We start from the raw sequence: 23,096 nt of genomic DNA on the forward strand, positions 1-23,096 counted from the left end.
CAGGTTTTATTCTCATTAGGACAGTGAGCAGTGAGTCCAACAGATCAGGACTCGGCTGCTGTTGGAAAGATGGTTTATTACACACAGATCCCGAGAGGAAGAGGAGGGGGCCACACAGGAAAGCACTAGGGCCGCTCAGGAGGCAGAAGGAGACAGGAACTGTGGGCAGGAGCCTTCACTGTGGTTTCTGAGGGAAGGAGCAGGCGGGGCGGAATGAACAGGCTGAGGCTTGGCCGGTCTGGATAATCTCAGAGGATGTGGGACACAGGCCATCCCTGGCTGTCTGGGACCTGCCCTGGGCTGATGAGGTCCTGAGTGTGAGACCCAGGAAGACAGGTGGGGGTGAGCAAAGACTCTGGTCCCAACCACTTTTTTTTTTTTTTTTTTTTTTTACTTCTGACTCCCATCCCTGCTGATTCCTTAACTCAAATACAGCCACAGAGCCCAGGGGTGTCCCGAATGGAACCCAGCAAGTATGTGCTTGAATCCATTGTAGTACATTCTTTGGTAATAAAGGGTCACCTTTCAAATGTAGGGACCTGTGGCCAGTGCCAGGGGATGTCCACGCAAGGATGTCAGGAGTTCCTTCAGAAATCACCCTGGGGGATCCCTGGATGGCGCAGCGGTTTGGCGCCTGCCTTTGGCCCAGGGCGCGATCCTGGAGACCCGGGATCGAATAATCTGGGGGATCCCTGGATGGCGCAGCGGTTTGGCGCCTGCCTTTGGCCCAGGGCGCGATCCTGGAGACCCGGGATCGAATCCCACGTCGGGCTCCCAGTGCATGGAGCCTGCTTCTCCCTCTGCCTGTGTCTCTGCCTCTCTCTCTCTCTCTGTGACTATCACAAATAAATAAAAATGTAAAAAAAAAAAAAAAAAAAAAATTTTAAGAAATCACCCTGGGTTTCTTCCAGTAGCCAGGCCAGCACCTGGCAACCAAATTCCTGTGTAGGGTCCTTACCACATAATAGTGGTGACACAGAGAGGCAGGGCTGGGATACCTTCGGAGAACAAAGCCTGGCACATGTAAGTGATTGTGCTGATTGTGATTCCTGCAATCTTAAAGAAATAAGATTTTATTTCTTTATTTTAGAGAGACAGAGAAAGCACGGGTGGAAAGAGGGTTGGGGAGGGGCAGACGGTGAGGGAGAGACAATCCCAAGCAGATGCTGCGCTGAGATCATGACCTGAGATGAAATCAAGAGTCAGTCACTTAACCGACTCAGCCCCCAGGGGCCCCTTGTGCTGGTTGTTTTTATTGCCACAGACAGATGTGGGGTATTTGGGAACCGAAGCCAGCTTGAGGAGAGGATCTGTCTTGATCTCTCATCACCAAAGAACACATTTACGATGGGCTGAGATGTTCAGTTACTCGATTCTGTAGGGGAAGCTGCTGGTGTCCGCAGCTTCATTCAGGGTTAAGGGCTTCAAATCTCAGCAGAACACCTGTTCCTTTAGGGGCTCGCACTCCAGTCTGGTCCATGTCCCGTCTAGTTATCAATAAATATTTGTTCACAATGAGCTAGCTCTTCTCTTCAGATACTATTTCACTTGGGGGGGAAAAAATCACAGGAAAAAGTATATGTTTGTGAAAACATGGAATATCCCTCGAAGTTGGCACCCAAAACTGACATAAGTTTCTCTCTTCAGAGTGGGGAGCTGGGAAACCAGAGGACAGGAAGGGCATGCTTTTCTTACATGCCCTTTTGCGCCTTTGGAATTTTTGCCATAGGCAAGTACTATCTGTGCAAAAGAATGCATTAAACTCATTCAGAACAGCCATCATAAAACTCCGACTTCTTGCTTGGAATTCACAGGATCTTTGTGCAGAGGCGCGAGGAGGTTCTGTGCAGGGAAAAATCAAGAGCAAACAACCACCACCTTGCATCCAGAGCTTCCTGCAGGCGCTGCACCTCCGTAAGTTGTCACTCCATCCCCAAATGATCACACCATAGGAGTCAGGGTTCTCCAGAGAAACAGCACCAATAAGATATCCGGAGATACACGATTTAGTGTTGGAGATTGGCTGTCACAGTTACCAAAGGGGAGATGTCCCATGATCTGACACGTACAAGCTGAAGACCCAGGAAAGTGTGATTCCACCTCCTTTTTTCTTTTTTTAGGATTTTATTTATTTATTTGAAAGAGAGAGCAAGAGAGCAGAAGTGGGGAGGAGGTGGGGGACAAGGAGAGGGAAGAAGTAGGCTCCCCACTGAGCAGGGAGCCCGATGAGGGACTCGATCCCAGGACACCAGGATCATGGTCTGAGCAGAAGGAAGATGCTCAACCACTGAGCCTCCCAGGCACCCCATGATTCCACCCTCTTCTGCCAGTTTGCTTCATCCAGACCCCCAAGGGTGGGACAGTGCCCACCCAGTGCCCACCCGCACCCCCAGGGGACCAGGTGATGCTTCTCCCTTAGCCCCACCCATCAAAAGTTAACTTCTTCTGGTAATGCCCTCACAGACACACCCAGAAATTATGTTTTCCCAGCTGTCTCTATGTCCCTCAGCCCCATGAGGTCAATGTAAAATCAACCATCACACCCATGAATTTTTCACAATAATCCTGCAAGGCAAGTTTCAGGATCCCTGCCTCACAGGTGACAAGCCTGAAGTTTAGAGATGCCATGCCCAGAGGGGGAGGCACCTGGAGGCCCTACCTGGGGAGGAGGCAAAAATGCAATGGAGCAAATGTAATGACCTGATGGGCTTTATTCAATGATTCATGAATGGGGCAGCAGCCCACCCAGTGGGTAGAGGGGACGCGGAGGATCTGTACAAAATGGAAGGATTAATTTAATGGTCAGAAGTGGGGACTTGACAAGGAGGTTATTAGCAAAGAAAAGATGGACTGTTTTGGGCAAAGTCACCTCCTTTTGGGGGTGGGGGGAGGGGGGGTGACCTCACAAGTGAGGTCCCAGGCCTTGAGAGGCTGAAAATGCCATTCGATGAGGTATGAAGTCTTGGGGGGTGTAGTGACAGTGAGTGAAAGTGACTCCACTGCAGGCCTGTTGTTTCTTTGCTTTGTTTTTTTAAAATAAGATTTTATTTGGGATCCCTGGGTGGCGCAGCGGTTTAGCCCCTGCCTTTGTCCCAGGGCGCGATCCTGGAGACCCGGGATCGAATCCCACTTCGGGCTCCCGGTGCATGGAGCCTGCTTCTCCCTCTGCATGTGTCTCTGCCTCTCCCTCTCTCTGTGTGACTACCATAAATAAATAAAAAAAATAAAATAAAGATTTTATTTATTTATTTATTTAAAAGAGTGAGCAGGAGAGCACAAATGGGGAGAGGGGCAGAGGGAGAGGGAGAAGCAGGCTCCCCACTGAGCAGGGAGCCCAATGTGGGGTTCAATCCCAGGACCTCGAGATCATGACCTGAGCTAAAGTGATATGCTTAACCGACTAAGCCACCCAGGCACCCACACACACACCTTTTTAAAGAAAAAATCCATCTTATGCTCATTACTCAAGTGCACATCCTCCTCAAAAGTTAACAGTTGATGGAGGCACCTGGGTGGCTCAGTCGGTTGGATGTCTGCCTTCAGCTCAGGTCATGATCCCTGGGTCCTGCTCTGCGGGGAGTCTGCATCTCCCTCTCCCTTGCCCGAGCTCTTTCTGCTTGTACCCTCTGTCAAATTAATTAATTAACTAAAAAAAATGTAACAGTTGATGGCAAAATCTTCCAAGCTTATTGCAACCCATTTATCTCTATTAAGCGTTATATAACATAGCATGTATTTTTAATTATTTTTTCTGCATGCATTTTTTTAAAGTTTGTATTTGTTTAATTTTATTGGAGAGAGTGAGAAAGGGCATGAGCAGGGGGCAGATGGGGGGCAGAAGGCAAGAAAGAATCCCAAGCAGCCTTCAAGCCCAGCTTGATGCAGGGCTTGATCTCACTACCCTGAGATCATGACTTGAGCCGAAATGAAGAGTAGGAGGCTTACCAGACTGAGCCATTCAGGCTCAGAAAGAAAATATATTTTCCCCTATCCATCGTAGGTTGTGTGGTTGGGACTCTGTGAGTGAGACTGGCAAAGACAGACGAAGGAGAGAAAATGAAACAGAAGTTTATTAACATGGGCATTGCATGGAGACACACTGGAGCACACAGGGCAGAGCAACCAGTGTGGTGGTTAGAATTTAAGCTTAAATAGACCATCTTATAATAACCGTAAGAATCACCTAAGTTAAAACCAAGGCAAAGGGGATTTGGGCTGCTGGTCAGAGGACCAGTGTTGGAACGTGACAAGGAAAAGAATGGGAAAAGAATGTTAAGCAGATGGGAGTCCCAGCCTTCCCCACTGATTTGCGTGGAGAGCCCTCCACTTCCTGTGTGAGAGAGGCAGACTCTTTACAAATGGAAATTACCTTTATAAATGTAAATTTCCTTTACAAAAAAACCCTTGTGCCCTGTTTTTAGAGGTTTTCCTGAATCTGCTGGTTTTCAATGGCTATTTTGCTCAAAAAAACCCCAAAGGCCAAAGAGGCCTATTTTGGGGTGGCATATGCTGGCGCCCCAACCCTTCTTCTCCCCTCCGGTTGCCTGGGAACTGCTCCCAGGACCCCCATCTGAGGACCCTGTGCCTACAGAGGTTGACCCAAGGTACCGATCTTGCCATTCTTGATGTAGTTAGTGTTCAGAATTCTGTAGGGTGGCACGTGGTTGGCGCTCCTGCAGCCCACTCTAGGCTGGACCCCACCAAGGCACAGGGTGCCTTAGGGGCCCAGGGAAAAGGCAATCCCATCAGATGTTAATGTTTGTTGCTGTCGCAGCCACAAAAGTACTTCTCCAAAAACAGCCAGCCCTCTCTCCAGGCAGAAACAGCTGAGCCACATTTGGAGTGCTAACTCTGTGTGTGTGTGTGTGTGTGTGTGTGTGTGTGTGTGTGTGTGTGTTAAAGAGATTCAATGTTTTGGAAGGAAAATCAAATCAGAGTGAATGTGAATGTTATCCATTGCAAGCCTTATGAAGAGGATTTGGTTGGGACTCCCGGGTGGCTCAGTGGTTGAGCATCTGCCCTTGGCTCAGGGTGTGATCCTGGAGTCCCTGGATCAATTCCCACGTTGGGCTTCCTGCATGGAGCCTGCTTCTGCCTTGGCCTGTGTCTCTGTCTCTCTCTCTCTCTCTGTGTGTCTCATGAATAAATAAAATCTTTAAAAAAAGGAGGATTTGGCAAATTGTTTCAAAAGTATTAGCATTCACAGACTGTTTCTATCAATTCTAGAAATTTGTCCTAAGAAGATAATCAGATATGTGCCCAAGTGTGTATGTACAAGGACGTGCATCATAGCTGGATTAATAAATAGCAAAATGGGATAAATGCGGACGCCCAACAATACAGGGATGCTCAAATAATTACAGCCATGTGGTGGGCACTGTGCAGTTATCAAAGACCAGATCGATCTTTTCCTGGGGATGGGCGAGATGCTATCCAACCTGGCTCTTGGGATCTCCTAGAAATAGAAACTGACAAGAGGCTAAACAGGTTTCAGGCAAGGCTTTATTGGGGTTTAAGCTCCAGCACAGGGGAGGCTCACAAAGGAAAGAATCCTCAGGCTGACTCCCCATGGAGGGTGTTTTAAAGAAACCCAGGAGAGGAAAGGGTCCTACCGAAGGATGCAGGGCTGTGGACTTATCAGCACCTGTGCACTCAAAGATGATGCTTCTCTCATGTGGCATGTCTAACTAGCATGTTCAATCTCTACCCCCAGCATGTGATTTTTATTTTATTTTATTTTATTTTATTTTTTTTATGATAGTCATACAGAGAGAGAGAGAGAGGCAGAGACACAGGCAGAGACACAGGCAGAGGGAGAAGCACTCTCCATGCATCAGGAGCCCGACGTGGGATTCGATCCCGGGTCTCCAGGATCGCGCCCTGGGCCAAAGGCAGGCGCCAAACCGCTGCGCCACCCAGGGATCCCTGATTTTTAGTATTATGACAGGAAAAGTTGGGGAAGGGTCACCACTGGGGTCCATCTTGGTGCAGACTAGTTTGGTCCACTCTTTGCCAGTCTTTGTTGTGAGCATCTCCCTCTCAGCTTGCATCCTCCTTCCCTCTGAATTCCTGCAAGATAAGCTATACAAGAAGCATAGAGCCTTAGCTTTTTCTTCTCCTTACGGAGGCAGCCGAAGATTTTGCGGTCAGGGTAAGGGGACCCATGTCCAGCTCCTGCTCTGTCTCTGGGGTGGGGACCACCAAGAATAAGAGGTACTTTTGGAGGTGATGGATATGTTCACTGTCGATTGTGGTCACAGTTTCCCAGGGGTACATGTATGTCAAGACTTACTGAATTGTACACTCTAACTTGTGTGGCTTATTGTACATCAGTTATGCCCCAACAAAGATGTTTGTTTATTTATTTATTTATTTATTTATTTATTTCTTTATAAGATGTTTTTTAAAAGAACCCTGAAAGGGGCACCTGGGTGGCTCAGTCGGTGAAGCATCTGCCTTCAGCTCAGGTCACAATCCTGGGTCCTGGAATCAAACCCCTCGTCAGGCTCCCTATTTCACAGAGAGCCTACTTCTTCCTCTGCCTGCCGCTCCCCCTGGTTGTTCTCTCTCCTCTCTGTGTCAAATAAATAAATAAAATAAAATCTTTTTTAAAAACATAAAAATTAAAAAATAAAAGAACCATAAAAAAGAACCGAGCATTCAACCAAACAATGTTTCAAAAATATTCAATTAAATGGCACATGTTATCAAAATAAAATGAAGGTGGAGGGGAATAATTTAGCTCAGACTTTTGGGAGAACAATTTGGTGGTTTGCTGAAAAATGTGAAAGTGTCTTAACCTAGAAAATTTCCCTTCTTGGTGTTATCTTACCAAGGACACAGCTGGAATGATCTTACACACAGCAGTCCAGTGCCATTATACCCAAAAGAAAAATCCCACTTCACAGTTGCTTGCAAGGCCCTCTGTGACCTGGCAGCCTACCACCTGCAGCCACTCTGGTCTTGCTGTTCTTAGAGCCTGCCACGCTTCAGAGCGCTCTGTCTGCTGCTCTTCACCTGCGAGGCTGGAGTGTGGGTCCTTTCTCCATATGTTCAGGTTCCTGTGCAAATGTCCTCTCCTCACACTGGGCTTGCTGCTGCAAGTCCCTCCCCACAGCGGTGCTGGGACACAGCATGCTTCTGGAAAAGGAAAGAAGCTGATGTGTATTTCACATCATTTACCAGAATAAGGTCCAAATGGATCCAAGTTTGTTTTTTTTTTAATAATTTTTTAAAAGATTTTATTTATTTATTCATGAGAACACAGAGAGAGAGAGAGAGAGAGAGAGGCAGAGACACAGGCAGAGGGAGAAGCAGGCTCCATGCAGGGAGCACCAGACGTGGGACTCCATCCTGGGTGTCCAGGATCATGCCCTGGGCTGAAGGTGGCACTAAACCACTGAGCCACCCGGGCTGCCCTTTTTAATTTTTTTTAAAGATTTTATTTATTTATTCATGATAGACACACATACACACACAGAGAGAGAGAGAGAGAGAGAGAGGCAGAGACACAAGCAGAGGGAGAAGCAGGCTCCATGCCAGGAGCCCAATGTGAGACTTGATTCCAGGACTCCAGGATCACACCGTGGGCCAAAGGCAGGCACTAAACCACTGAGCCATTCAGGGATCCCCTGGATCCAAGTTTTAAATGTAAAATCTGAAAGCATACAAGTGCTGGAAGAGAATATAGGAAAATTTCTTCGAATAATCCTAGAGTGGGAGGACGCATGGGTAGCTCCCTGCGAGGAGCCTGCTTCTCCCCCTGCCTATGTCTCTTCCTCTCTCTGTGTGTGTCTCATGAATAAACAAGTAAAATATTTTTTAAGAAATCCTAGAGTGGGGATAAATTTCTCCATGAGTCAATAGTCAGAAATCAATGGAAATTGATTTAACTATAGAAAACAAATCTTCATTAAAAAAATCAGAGTTGAAAGATAAACTGATTAGCCATCAGAGATATGCAAATCAAAGCCATAGTGAGATACTCCTTCATCCCCACTAATAAGGTGTTAAAAAGCAAAATTCAACTGAGTAAATTTGAAGATCTAATTGGTTTTAATGATTCATGAATTGGGCAGCATCCCACCTAGTAAATAGAAAGGAGCTCCAAGAAGTTGTACAAAATCGAAGGCTTTTACGGCCAGAAAGGGGCAGAAAAAAGTTTCTAGCAAGAGTGGATTCTTCAGGCAAGGTTACCTTCCCTTGGTGGAAGGCAGGGGCCTATCAAGCAGACGACCTCCCTAGTATTGATTAGGAAATTCTAGACTGTTTAAAATTCCATTTTTAGGGATGCCTGTGTGGCTCAGCGATTCACCGCCTGCCTTTGGCTCAGGGTATGATCCTGGATTTCCAGGTTCAAGTCCCACATTGGGCTCCCTGCATGGAGCCTGCTGCATATGCAGGGAGACCTCTGCCTATGTCTCTGCCTCTCTCTGTGTGTGTCTCTTGTAAATAAATAAATACAGTCTTTAAAAAAAAAATAAATTTCCATTTCTGGGAGAGGCTGAAACTGCAGTTAGGAGTTAAGTCTTTGTTTACTGATGTGGGGTTCAGCACAGATGACTCCATTTGGGGGCCTGTCACAGCTTTGTTTTTTTTTGTTTTCTTTTTAAATGTATTTATTCATTTGAGAGAGAGAGAGAGAGAGAGAGAGAGGAGGGCAGAGGGAGGAGAGAGAAACTTTAGCAGACTCCTCACTGAGCTTGGAGCCCAAAGCAGGGCTCAATCTCATGACCCTGAGAACATGATCTGAGCTAAAACCAAGAGTTAGACACTCAACTGACTGCCATCTGGGGGTACCATGGGGCCTGTTGTGTTTTTTTTTTTTAACAATGGCTATAATCAAAGCTATCGGTAATAACAAGTGTTTGTGAGGATGTGGAGAAAGGGGAACCCTCGCGCACCACTGTTGGGAATGTAAAATGATGCTTAGCCAAAAAGAGGAACGAAGCCAAATGTTTCTCATAGATGAGTGGATAAACAAAACATGATCTATCCATACAATGGGACATTATTCAGTCATGAAAAAGGAAATTAGAACTGACATATTACAACATGGTTGAACTTTTTGTTTTGGGGAGGAGGGAGGGAGAGAGAATCTTTTTTTTTTTTTTAAAGATTTTATTTATTTATTCATGATAGTCACAGAGAGAGAGAGAGAGAGAGAGAGGCAGAGACATAGGCAGAGGGAGAAGCAGGCTCCACGCAGGGAGCCCGACGTGGGATTCGATCCCCGGCCTCCAGGATCGTGCCCTGGGCCAAAGGCAGGTGCTAAACCGCTGCGCCACCCAGGGATCCGAGAGAGAGAACCTTAAGCAGGCTTCACACCCTGTGCAGAGCCCGATGTAGGGTTCAATCTAATGACCCTGAGATCATGACCAGAGCCAAAACCAAGAGTCAGATGCTTAACCAACAGAACAATCCAGGCACCCCTTGAAATATATACTTTAAATGAACGAGTTGTATCATATAGAACTTTATTTTGATAATGCTCATTATAAAAAGACATACCAGTTAAAAAGTTATTTTTTCAGCACAATCTATGAAAAGGCCAACAACCTAGTAGAAAAATAGGCAAAATGTATGAGCAGTACACTGAGAAGAAATACAAATATTCCCCAAGTTTGCAAAAAGATTCTCAGCCTTACTCATAATGAAAAAAAAAATACAAATTTAAATGCACTAAGACAGTATTTTTCACTTCTGGGACTGGAGAACTCATCCCAAGCAGGGGGGAGGGCAAACCAAGACAACTCCAAGGAGGGTGTAAGGATTAATTTTATTTGTCAACCTGACTAGGCCAAGGTCGGGGGGGAGCCGATATCTGGTCCCACATGATTCTGGGTGTGCATATGAGTCTGCTTCTAGAGGAGATTAACATTTGATTCAGTGGATTAAGTAAATTAACCTACAGTAAAACTTGCAGGTGGAAGAACTGACTTTTGTGCAGTTAACCATTGCAGCAACTTCATTGCAGTTTATAAAGCAAAAGACAGGAAATGCAAAATGTCACAGGACACAAATAAATCATGGTAAAATAAACTATACGATGGAACACTGCGTACCTTCAAACAATATATAAAGTTAAATGACCCCCCCACCATACTCCCTCTCTATGCAATTACAGGAAAATAACACCAAGACATCTTTTTTAAAAAATCTTTTTAAAAGATTTTTTTTAAGATTTTATTTATTTATTCATGAGACACACACACACACACACACAGAGGCAGAGACACAGACAGAGGGAGAAGCAGTCTCCATGCAGGGAGCCCAATGCGGGACTGGATCCCTGGTCTCCAGGATCACACCCTGGGCTGAAGGCAGCACTAAACCACTGAGCCACCCGGGGCTGCCCCCAACACATCTTTTAAAAGGAGAGGGCTATAGTAAACCATAGCAAGTTTCCTTTTACACGAGAAAGAAGGGAAATATATATATATATATATATATATACACTCTCATTTTTTGGTTGCTGTTCATGATTTTTTAAAGTTTTAATTTAAACTCTAGGGAGTAAACATACATTGTAATATTAATTTCATGTATACAGTATAGTGATTCACCACATCCATACATCACCTGGTGCTCATCAGAAGTACCCTCCTTCATCCCCATCACCTATTTCCCCACCCCCCCCACCACCTACCTCCCCTCTGTAACCAGTGTAATCAGTGTGTTCTCTACAGTTCAGAGTCTGTTTCTTGGTTTGCCTCTCTGTCTCTCTTTTCCCCTTTGCTCATTTGTTTTGTTTCTCAAATTCCACATAGGAATGAAATCATATAGTATTTGTCACCCTCTGACTGATTTTGCTTAGCATAACACCCTCTAGTTCTAGCCACATCATTGCAAATGGCAAGATCTCATTCTTTTTTGATGGCTGATAATACTTTATTGTCTATATTCACCATATCTTCTTTATCCATTCATCAGTCAAGGGGCACTTGGGCTGTTGCCATAATTTGGCTATTATAGACAATGCTGTTATAAATACTGGGGTGCATGTACCCCTTTGAATTCTGTATTTTTGTACCCTTTGGGTAAATACCCAGTACTGCCATTGCTAAATTATAGTTTTATTTTTAACTTTTTGAGGAAACTCCATTCTGTTTTCCAGAGTGGCTGTACCAGTTTGCACTCCCACCAACAGTGTACAACACTGTATCCTTGTATCTGTATCCTTGCCAACACCTGTTGTTTCTTGTGTTGTTGATTTTAGCCATTCTGACAGGTGTGAGGCAATATCTCATTGTAGTTTTGTTTTTTTTTTGTTTTGTTTTTTTTTTTAATTTTTTTATTTATTTATGATAGTCATACAGAGAGAGAGAGAGAGAGAGGCAGAGAGAGAGAGAGAGGCAGAGACAGAGGCCGAGGGAGAAGCAGGCTCCATGCACAGGGAGCCCGACGTGGGATTCGATCCCGGGTCTCCAGGATCGCGCCTTGGGCCAAAGGCAGGCGCCAAACCGCTGCGCCACCCAGGGATCCCCCCTCATTGTAGTTTTGATTCGCATTTCCCTGATGATAAGTAGCATACATGACTCATTTTGCTTGTTTTTTTCCCCCTTGTATTTTTATAAGGAAATATTGGAAGGATAATACAAGAAACCTAAGACTGATTACCTGTGTGTCAGATGGGGCAGATACCACTTTCCCTAGATCTTTTTAAAAATATTGATTTGATATTCAAACCACATTAGTGATCAGAGCATATTTCCCACTCAAAAAATAAAATATCGGGATCCCTGGGTGGCGCAGTGGTTTGGTGCCTGCCTTTGGCTCAGGCCGCGATCCTGGAGATCCGGGATCGAATCCCACGTCAGGCTCCCGGTGCATGGAGCCTGCTTCTCTCTCTGCCTGTGTCTCTGCCTCTCTCTCTCTCTCTCTCTGTCTGAGTGTGACTATCGTTTTTTTTTTTTTTTTTTAAAGATTTATTTATTTATGATAGACATAGAGAGAGAGGCAGAGACACAGGAGGAGAGAGAAGCAGGCTCCATGCAGGAGCCTGATGTGGGACTCGATCCCAGGTCCCCAGGATCACGCCCTGGGCTGCAGGCAGCACTAAACTGCTGCGCCACTGGGGCTGCCCTGAGTGTGACTATCGTAAATAAATAAATTTAAAAAAATTTTTAAAAAAATAATAAAATAAAATAAAATATCCCCTCCTCACCCACATGCAGTGCTTCTAGACAGTGAGCCCCAAGAGGGTGGCATTATTTTGTTCTATTTTGTTCATCTGTTGTATGTCCCCAGCCTGAGAAAGGTGAGGCACACAGCAGGTGCTTAAGAAACGCATTTGGGATGAATGGTTGAAGAGAGTGAGATTGGAAACCAACTAAAAGCGAGAAACAACAGGGACGCCTGAGTGGCTCAGCAGTTGATTGTCTGTTTTTGACTCAGCGCGTGATCCTGGGGTTCTGGGACCGAGTCCTGCATCGGAGTTCCCACAAGGAGCCTGCTTCTCCCTCTGCTTATGTCTCTTCCTCTCTCTCTCTCTCTGTGTCTCTCATGAATAAATAAATAAAATCTTAAAAAAAATACACAAGAAACAACAGAGAATGCTTGAAATAGATAAAGGTGCATTCAAATTGTATAATATCATAAAGCAGTGAAGGACGTAGGTCCAGACCAACTGATTTCCAAAATGTACTGTGAAGGGGGAGGGTAGGAAGCAAGTTCCAGAACCGTATACACAACTTAGTTTGGTGTCACTAAAAGAGAGCTCTAAAATAAAACTGTGTATTTCTAGATATACATAAGGTGTGATGTAAGAAGTGCAAAAAGTCTGGAAGAAGATCTTCCAACACTAAGGATGTTGGTTACTTCTAGAGAGGGGAGTTGGATGGAGGTGGGAAGGGAGGGGACGAAGGGGCTTCCAGGCAGCTTCCATTTATCCCCAAGAGAATCCATCCGTTGGGGAAAATGAATAATGTTAAATTAAGAAGAGAAGATGAGCACTTCATAGGCCCTACTCTACGACTTTCATTTTGTAAAAAGCAGGAAAGGAGGGTCTTAAGATCTATAGAAAGCAGCACAAAGGACAGAAAGGAGGGGCGCCTGGGTGGCTCATCCCCTTAAGCAGGTTAAGCATCAGACTCTAGGCTTCCCCTCAGTTCATCGCTGTCCTGGGAGGAGCCCTGCTTCCCCTCGGGGCTCCCTGTGAGCCGCCGGGAGGTGCCCTCTCTGCACTCCCCCCACCCATACTCCCTCTCGCTAAAATAACTAATAAGTTCTTAAAAAAGAAAGAAAGAGAGAAACGAAGGAAGGTAGGAAGGAAGGAAGAGAGGGAGGAAGAAAAGACCCACCAGAAAGGAAATACCCCCCAGCGTTAGGCCCTGAGATTCCAGGCAACCTTGTGAAGCTTTTTATTTTCATTTGACGGTTCAGTGTTTCCTGCGCTTCCACGACGAACGCACTTTACTGTGTGATTCGAAAACGTGATGAGGACGGACCAGAGCAGCGAGCTGCGCGGCGCCCACCCCGACCCTGCGCCGCCAGCCGCGCCGCCCCCGGGCGGGGACCCCGAGCTCGGGCCCTCGCTCCCCGGGCCGCGCCGCCGCCCCTCCCCCTCCCCTCCCCTCCCCCCCTCCCCCCACCCACACACTCGAAGCGCTAACCAGCTGCCCAGCGCGACCCTGGGACGCAAATGGAGCTGTGGGTGGGCCCCGGGGGGGATGGGTGGGGGGCGTGGGCGCCCTCCCCTGCCCCCAGGACCCCCGGCACCCAGGCGGGCTGCTGCGTCGGTGGGTCCCCCTCCGCGCCGTCGTTTCCGCGTCCCCGCCCCCCGCCGAACTTCCCCCTCCCCTGCCGTCCAAAGCGAGTGATCGCAAGGAAATCGCTCGTCTGGCAGCCAATGAGCGTCCAGGCAATTTCCCTCTTTCCCATTCCACACCAGTCTTGGCGGGTTGGCCCGCCCGGCAGGGGACCCGGGGGCTGTTCCGGATCAGGGTCGCGGACCTTAGGGAAGGTGGAGTGTCCTGCATCCCAGACCTATTGGAAGACCCGGAAGAAGGGGTTCATCAGTCTCTGGGAGAAATCTGGGGAGGGAAATCTTGGAGCAGGTGGTATCTGACTTTGAAGGAGAAGTGAAATTTTTCCATAAAGGAAAAGAAGACCGGGCTGTATTTCAGGGTCAAGTTCAGAGCGGGAGCTGGGCTCCTGCAACCTCCAGGCATTGGAAGCTGATGTGTGGGTGCTCTAGGCATCCGCCAAAATGTCCCTTTGACACACAATGGAATATCCAGCCACAAAAGGGAAAGAAGTCCTGATACCTGCAAAGACAAAGATGAATCATGAAAACACGAAAGGAGCCTGACACCAAGATCACATAGTGCTGGATTTCATTCATATGAAACATCCAGAGTAGGCAAAGCTGTAGAGGTAGAAAGTAAAGTAGTGCTTGCCAGGGAGGCAGCAGGTATGAGAGGAGCACTGCTACTGGGAATGGGGTTTCTTTTAGGAGGGGATTTGTGGGAAATGTTCTGGAATTGCATCATGGTGGTGGTTGCGCAACCTCTTGTATATATTAAAAACCACTGAATTGTATACTTTAAAAGGATGAATGTTATAGCACGTGAGTCATATCTTAGGTTTCTTTTGGGGGGGAGCACTCGCAAGGGCAGGGAGGGGCAGAGGGAAAGAGAGAGAGAGTCCTAAGCAGTCTCCTCCGCACTCTACATGGAGCCTGACGTGGGGCTTGATCTCAGCACCCTGAGATCACACCCTGAGCCAAAATCAAGAGTCGGATGCTTAACCATCTGAGCCACCCAGGTGGCCTTATAGCGTAGATTTTTTTTAAATGGGGGAGGGTTATGAGCAGAACCCCAGGTGGATGCAGCATTGGCCTGGCTGCTGCCCGTTTTGCAACAGAGGAAAGTGTACCAGCTCTGGGCCACGCAGTGGGCAGGGCTGCAGCTAAGCCAGAACTCAGGTGCCCTGTGAGCATTTTCTCTGGAGTCAGGACTAGGTTTGATTTACCGCATCTCCCTTCCTAACGTCTAGCTCATGGCTGTGCACAAAGACAAGCGGTGAGTGGGGAAGGCACCCTGAGCAGGGAACAGTAGGAACAGATGTCCAGAGGCTGGAAGTGGAGTGAAGTCTTGAGGGAAGGAGCACAGAATTCATCGAGGCTTGTTTTTTTGTTTTTGCTTTTTTTAAAGATTTATTTATTTATTCATGATAGACACATAGAGAGAGAGGCGGAGACACAGGCAGAGGGAGAAGCAGGCTCCATGCAAGGAGCCCAATGTGGGACTCGATCCCACGACTCCAGGATCACGCCCTGGGTCGAAGGCAGGCGCCAAACCACTGAGCCACCGAGGGATCCCCTGTTTTTTTGTTTTTTAAATATTTTATTTAGGGATCCCTGGGTGGCTCAGCAGTTTAGTGCCTGCCTTTGGCCCAGGGCATGATCCTGGCTGGAGTCCCGGGATCGGGTCCCACATCAGGCTCCCTGCATGGAGCCTGCTTCTCCCTCTGCCTGTATTTCTGCACCCCGCCCCCCGTCTCTCATGAATAAATAAATAAAATCTTTTTAAAAAATAATAAAGATTTTATTTATTTATTTATTTAGAGCCCAAGAGAGAGCACCAGCAGCGGGGGCGACAGGCAGACAGAGAGGGAGACACAGGTTCACAACTGAGCAAGGAGCCTGGTGCAGGGCTTGATTGCAGGACCAGCCCAGGACCCCGGGATCATGATGTGAGCTGAAGGCAGACAGCTGCCTGAGCCTCCCAGGCGCCCCTTCATTGAGGCTTGTAAGCACAGCCTGGGTGGCTCCTTAAGTACAGATTTAGGAAGGCCTTCAAAGCAGGCCCAGTTTCATGGGTGTGCCACCCATGCTGTTACAAGAGCCAGCAATCAGAGTGGCCCTGTGGTTGGTTTAATGCTCAGCTGTCACCGTCCTCAAATGCTTTTTTTTTTTTTCTTTTTTTTTTAAATTTTTATTTATTTATGATAGTCACAGAGAGAGAGAGAGGCACAGAGACACAGGCAGAGGGAGAAGCAGGCTCCATGCACCGGGAGCCCGACGTGGGATTCGATCCCGGGTCTCCAGGATCGCGCCCTGGGCCAAAGGCAGGCGCCAAACCGCTGCGCCACCCAGGGATCCCCGTCCTCAAATGCTTAATCATTTTCAAACAAGAGTCTCTGCATGTTCATTTTGCCTTGGACCTGACAAATTATGCATCTAGGTCTGCCTGAGGCCACAGGGTGCATCAAAGTTGTTGTGACTCAGAAGGTGACCTTAGGCACACCACGAAGAAGGACAGACAGGAATGAAGTTTAAAGATTCTTGAGGAAGAATTTGTGATGGGTTGAGGACACGGAAAGGAAGGGCCCACTGGGAAGGGCATGAGGGAGCTCATACCCATCTACCCACCCATCTATCCACCCATTTACCCACCCATCCACCCATCTACTCACCTGTCCCTCCATCCATCCACCCATCTACTCACCTATCAATCATTCAGCTAACATTTCTGAGACCCAAGATGAGTTAGGTGGGGTTACAAAGGTTTCTACCTTTAGGAACTTATGCTCCATTGAAAATATAAGCTAGCCTTACCTACCCCATGCTAGGTCATGCACCCTGGGTCCCCCTCCTTGTTTTTTCTCCTTTGCCCTTTCTTTTCACACAAAAGAGTGAATTTGCTGCTTGTCTGCTTCTCCCACCAGAATGAGGGCTCCTGAGGACAGGGCTTGGTTTAAAGGCTCTATTACTGCAGAGTTCCAGTATCTAGAACAATCCTGGCACATTGGAGGTGCTCAGTACATATTTGTCTGATGAATGAATGAATGAATGAATGAATGAAGAAATGAATGAATATGGTTCAGATCAGGGCTGGATTCAGATTTCTTTTGAGAGAGAGAGAGAGTGAGAGAGAGAGAGAGACCACATGCACAAGCAGAAGAGGAGTGAGAGCCAGAGGGAGAGAGAGAGAGAAAATCTTAAGCAGACTCCACCCCCAGCACAGAGCCTGATGTGGAACCTGATCCCAGGACCCTGAGATCATTACCTGGGCTAAAACCAAGAGTTGCCCACTTAACCAATTGAGCTACCCAGGAGCCCCTAGATTCAGATCTTTTGAAAGCCCTCCTTGCTAAAAGGATTAGGGTGACTTCCTCATATGTAATTTAAAAGATACATACTAAAATGAGTATAAGAAAATCCTTCAGAGTTTTAATTTTCCCCTTGGTGGTTATTTGCTGCTTTCTTGGACATAAGAAATATAACACACACACACACACACACACACACACACACACACACACACACCTATTTTCTGTGTGTCCCTGCTCCACTGGCCCCTGAAACTTGCCTTTCTTCCTGGTGGGTAGCTCAGCCCTATCATTTCACCTGGGGAGGGCCCCTCTGGTGAGGATTTGGGAGGATCAGAATGGGGTGTAGTGTGGCCGGGTGGGGGCTCACAGGGGAGCAAAGCTGGTGACGGAGGCAGGGCCAAAGCAAGAGGCTTGGAGCCATATCTAGGTTGAAAGGCAGATGGAGGTGAGCCAGAGAAGGCATCTGAGAACAGGTCCCAGCGGAGGAGGAAAACCTGGGACCAGAGTGACTCACAGGTTACAGGAGGAGAAGGCTCCCGGGAGAGGAAGATGAGGCAATAGTGAAATGTAGCACAGGCTTCCAACAGGATGGGATCTAGAGAAGGAGGCAACTGTGGTTTGCCAAGTGGCCTCTGCTGGTCCAGGGAGCTTGTGGGTCACCACAGTCACTAATGAGCTTCGGGAGGACTCGTGCTGGAGGTGAAGGACAAGATGCAGGATGAAGGGGCCCCTGAGGATCTCACATTCTGCAGTCACTCCCTGGTTAGCTTGTTGCCTGGCATACAGCAGGTGCTCAATAGATTCTTAAAAGTTCTCCCACCCCTCCGAGATGAGTTGGTGTATTTGACCTTCCTTTTATTTTTTTATTTTTTAAAGATTTTATTTATTTATTCAGGAGACACACACACACAAAGAGAGAGAGAGAGAGGCAGAGACACAGGCAGAGGGAGAAGCAGGCTCCATGCAGGGAGCCCGATGTGGGACTTGATCCCGAGATTCCAGGATCAGGCCCTGGGCCGAAGGCTGCGTTAAACCACTGAGCCACCCACGCTGCCCGACCCTCCTTTTATAAATGAGGAGGGCATGCTAGGGACAGGAGGGGACAGGCCTGGGGCAGAAACTGGGGCAGGGCAGTGACCTGAGGCCCAGACGGTTTGTGGAGCATGGAAAGCAGATATGCTTGCTCTGGCTTAAACCTAGAATCTTCAAGTGTTTCCTGCTTGGGATAAGGACCAAAGGAACGTGTCATTGGACTCGGCAGAGCCAGTGCTTTTCTCAGGCCTTGATATTTGCAGTCATCCTAGGTCTTTTTTAAAGGAAAAGAAAATATGGAATACATTGGAAATGTGAGGATAACACCATGTATGAGTAGGAAGGTGCAGTACAAGCTGGAGGTCTTGTACAAATGGTCCCGCGGTTTACCAGCTGCCCTGTGCTGCTCCAGGGGGCTCGTGGGTGTGGGTGCCCCCAACTCTTTCCCAGCAAGGTCTCCCCTAGTGTTGCATTGCTGCAGAAACGCAGGAGGATGCTATGGGCAAAAAAAGAGGTCCAAGCTGCTATCTCAATGTCTCTGCCTCTAAGAAGTTTGACCCTGGGTGGCCTGAGAAGTGAGCCCATTTATAACAAGAGACCCCAGAGTCCTAGGAATGTTTGAAGGCCCTCCTCTCTCATCCTTCATTCTCTGAGACGCTTTGTACCAAGTGTCAGCTCTCGGAAAGGCATCCGGCTCTCATGCACAGTAATGTGTGTCGGATAGGATTTTCAGTAAGTCAAAAACAGGACTCTCAAATACAAAGTGAGCAAATGTCAAAGATTTAAATTTATCTGTGAAGGAAAGAAAAAAATAAATAAATAAATTTATCAGTGAAGGACCCAACAGGATGGTGGGAGGAGGAGGATTCTAGAGGCTGAGTCCAGAAGTTCTGACAGAGGAGAAAGCTGGAACATGATGGCTAGGGAACTATTTCGACTCTGTGAGTTAACAGAAAGTATGCATAGGGGCTCTGCCCACCCCCCCACCCACTCCCGCCCCTGCCCCGCAGAGCTCCTGAAATCCTTGCAAACTCCTAAGCAATAAGAGCGCTGGCACCATCTGTCCAGGCGACTCTGGGGGGACCCCGGGCTGGGGGCTGGTCAGCAAAAAGACCAAGTCAGTATGAGAAGCTTGAAATTCTTGGCTGCCCCCTAGCCCCATTCTTCAGAAAACAGAGAGGGGCTGGAAATGGAGTTAGCAATCCCTCATGCCTACATGAGGGAGCCTCCAAGACACCCCAATAGCACAGGCTGGTGAATGTACCCACGCTTGGAGAGTGATGCATGCCAAAGCCATGGAGACAGAAGCTCCAGACTTGCCCTATGTGCCTCCACTGGGCTGTTCATCAGCATCTTTGTCATATCCTCTAATAAACCAGCAAGTCTAAGTAAGTGTGTCCCTGAGTTCTGTGAGCCACTCCAGCAAATTCCTTGGACTCCAGGAGGGGTCTTTGGAACCCCTGTAGAGGGTTGGCCAGAGCACACATAACAACCTGCTATCTGAAGTGGTGGGCACAGGGGAGCCTTTGGTGAGGATCAAGCCCTTAGCCTGTGGGATCTGACGCTATCTGGGTAGACCATGTCAGAATGGAGTTGAATTCCTAGACACCCTGCAGGTGTCTGAGAATAGCCTATTGCTGTGGGAAAAACCTCCCCGTGTTTGGTGACTAGAAGTATCAGAAGTGAAGTGCTATGATGGTGAGTAGATGAGTCACAGAGCAAACAGACACAGGGCAGGAAGAGCTGCGTTTTCCCTACACAGGAAGGTGGAAAAAAATCTGAAGTTTATCCTAAGTAGGTACAAAACTCCTTAACATCCTACAGGGCAATGAAATCATACCTTTGAGTCTCTTTTCTTTTCTTTTCTTTTCTTTTCTTTTCTTTTCTTTTCTTTTCTTTTTTCTTTTTCTTTCCCTTCCCTTCCTTCCCTTCCTTCCCTTCCCTTCCCTTCCCTTCCCTTCCCTTCCCTTCCCTTCCCTTCCCTTCCCTTCCCTTTCCTCCCTCCCTCCCTCCCTCCCTCCCTCCCTCCCTCACTCTCTTCCTTTCTTTCTTTTTCTAAAATTTTGTTTATCTGACAGGGCAGGCACAAGCAGGGGGAGCAGCAGAGGGAGAGGGAGAAGCAGGCTTCCCAGCGAGCAGGGAGCCCGACAAGGAGCTCTGTCTCAGGACCCCAAGATCATGACCTGAGCCGAAGGCAGACACTTCACCGACTGAGCCACCCAGGTGCCCTGGAATACTTTTTTTTTTTCTACTTTTTTTTTTCCTTGCATCTAATGCAAAGGATTTCTGTTGGACAAAAATCTACTGGTTAACACATAGAATCTTCATAGAGTCTGGGGCCTGGTCGAGATACGTTTCCCCAGAGAAGAAGCAAATCCTTGGATGGGCCAGTTAGACAACAAGCCCATGAAATAATATTCAAATACCCTTTTGCCTTGTTGCCACATTTCAGATTATTTTTCTTAACCTGTGTGAGTCAGGAGTTTGTAAATGGCTTTGGGAGGTTCAAGAATTAAATTATTTACCATGGTTTACATGCGTGCATTTTTTCTGGGGAAAAGGTTGTAGCTGCCAGTAGATTCTCACTAGTGACCCTCCCAGCATAAAAGCCACTGACCCAAGGCGCTAGCTGCCCATCTTCTTCTCCCTCCAAAGCGGGGGAATTTCCTTCTTGACACAGAAGTCTTCTGCTAATGCTCTCACTTGGATTTCTAGGCACCTACTTGCAGGCGCTGTGGGGCAGGGGGGTCAGTCACCTCTTCCCTATATTTGAGGTCCCAGTGTCCAGGCTGGTGCAGTTCCAGCTAGGGACAGTCAAGCTGTCAACTTCCAGGAGTACCCACTGAGCTGTCACCAGCTTTGTGACCAGCACGATGCTCTGGTCCCACTACAAGCTCAGGTCCAGGCCCCAGTGCACACTCTCCAGGCAGGCTGGGCTAGTTTGCGCAGACCTCGGAGATGACCGGGATCTGAAGTCCGAATGGTGGCCCTTGAACTCTTCTGACATTTTCCATAAAGAGTTCCCAGATTTATTTAAAATAAAACTCTACAGTTCAAGAAGCCCAACTTTTTTATCCATGGCTGGCAAGTAATGCATCGGGTCTTGGCAGTCTGGACTTTGGAATAAACATCTGTTGAAAGAGTGGATGTGCCTCATGCTGATCGCAAGCTCTGGCTGACAATCATATCTGCATTTCTGATGACTAAACCAGGAAATAAGTTATTCATTGACTACATTTTATTGTTTATAAACAAAAGCTTTTATTATTTTTTTAAAGATTTTATTTATTTATTTGACACAGAGAGAGAGCACAAGCAGGGGGAGCAGCAGGCAGATGGAGAGGTAGAAGCAGGCTCCTAGTAGGAGGAGGGAGGCTGATGAGGGGCTTGATCCCAGGACCCCGGAGATCATGACCTGAGCCCAAGGCAGACGCTTCACTGACAGAGCCACCCTGGTGCCCCTTAATTTTTAATTTTTGAAATTGAGGCCTACCATGCAGGTAGCAAGAACAGTAAGCGCATAATCTGAGGGATATAGAGCCCTGCATTTTCATATTACTCCACTGAGCCCGCCTGTGGCCTCCTTACTCTGTTTCTCAGTCACCCATCACTGCAATTATTATGCACATTTGTTATAGAAATCATACAGCAAGGGCAGCTGGGTGGCTCAGTCAGTTGGGTGTCTGCCTTCAGCTCAGGTAATGATCTCAGGGTCCTGGGATTGAGTCCCATGCCGGACTCCCTGCTTAGTGGAGCCTGCTTCTCCCTGCACCGTCCCCATACTTGTGCTCTCTCTTTCTACCAAATAAATAAACAACAAATAAATCATATAACATATAAATATTTTGTGTGTTTGTTTGGTTTTCTTTTATATGATATAAGATCTGTAGGATCCATCCACTTGTGTGTTAGCACTCTATTCCTTTTTTTTTTTTTTTTAAGATTTTATTTATTTATGAGAGACACAGAGAGAGGCAGAGACACAGGCAGAGGGAGAAGCAGGTTCCCTGTAGGGAGCCCGATGTGGGATTTGATCCCGGATCCCAGATGCCCTGAGCTGAAGGCAGATGCTCAGCCACTGAACCATTCAGGTGTCCCTTTATTCTTTTTTTGTTGCTCCTTATTGCTCTACTATATGGAGAAATCACAATATATTTATCCATTCTATGTCGATGGCCCCATGGGTTGTTTCTGGATTTTTGTCCATTTGAGTGAAGCTTCTTTTTTTTTTTTAAGATTTTATTTATTTACTTGAGAGAGAGAGAGAGAGAGAGAGAGAGAGAGAGAGAGAACGAGCACAGAGGGAGAGGGAGAAGCAGACGCCCCACCGAGCAGAGAGTCACCAAGTCCCAGAGCCCCGAGATCATGACCTGAGCTGAAGACAGATGCCCAACCGCTTAAGCCATCCAGGCACCCCTTGAGTGAAACTTCTGCAAACATTCTTGTACCAGACGTCTTTGCGCAGACATGTGCTCTTATTTCTCTTCAGTGATACTCAGGAGCAGGATTACTGACTGGGTCATAGGGCAAGCCTATTCAAATAAGAATACCCTTTGGTTGTTACTAGGAGTTCCTGTCACTAGCACATGGTCGAGCTGTGTCTGAAACAGTTTGCTTGCACCTGCATGCTTTACCTCATTTTGTCCTTACCAAACTCCAGCGATGCTGGCTGAGCAAATATTATTGCCACCTGACGTGGGACTGCTGTTATTTGCCCACTACTGACAGCAGCTCAAGGTTCAAGTTCAGAGGGTTTCAAAGCACTGGAGAGGAGAGAGAAGCACAGAACTCCGGGATTACAAAATTGTTTCCTATGGGAAGTGAGAGCTAAATTCTAGAAAATCCCACATGTTTTGGGATCAGAACCGGCTGGGAGCTGCCAGCAATGAATATGGCTGGCAGGAGAGTAGGACTCAGCCGTGCTCTTGGCAGCCCAAGAGGGCCTACAAGCTTTTTTTTTTAAAAGATTTTATTTATTTATTCATGAGAGACACACAGAGAGAGGC

At 47.3% G+C, this 23,096-nt stretch overlaps 1 long non-coding RNA gene across 2 annotated transcripts in view; it reads left to right on the plus strand.

The window, feature by feature from the left end:
• Window positions 1–865: 865 nt before the first annotated feature.
• Window positions 866–23,096, plus strand: part of LOC125752880 (uncharacterized) — a 40,088-nt gene continuing 17,857 nt past the window's right edge. Inside the window, exons 1-3 of one of the 2 annotated variants that reach the window (XR_007403433.1) lie at window positions 866–1,023; window positions 1,815–1,914; window positions 20,169–21,147. This is a non-coding gene — a long non-coding RNA (uncharacterized LOC125752880). Of the gene's footprint in view, window positions 1,024–1,814; window positions 1,915–20,168; window positions 21,148–23,096 lie in introns of those variants that run through there. The other variant, XR_007403435.1, reaches the window with a different exon arrangement.

Source organism: Canis lupus, chromosome 18 (genome assembly GCF_003254725.2).
Source record: "Canis lupus dingo isolate Sandy chromosome 18, ASM325472v2, whole genome shotgun sequence".
Lineage (NCBI taxonomy): Eukaryota > Metazoa > Chordata > Mammalia > Carnivora > Canidae > Canis > Canis lupus.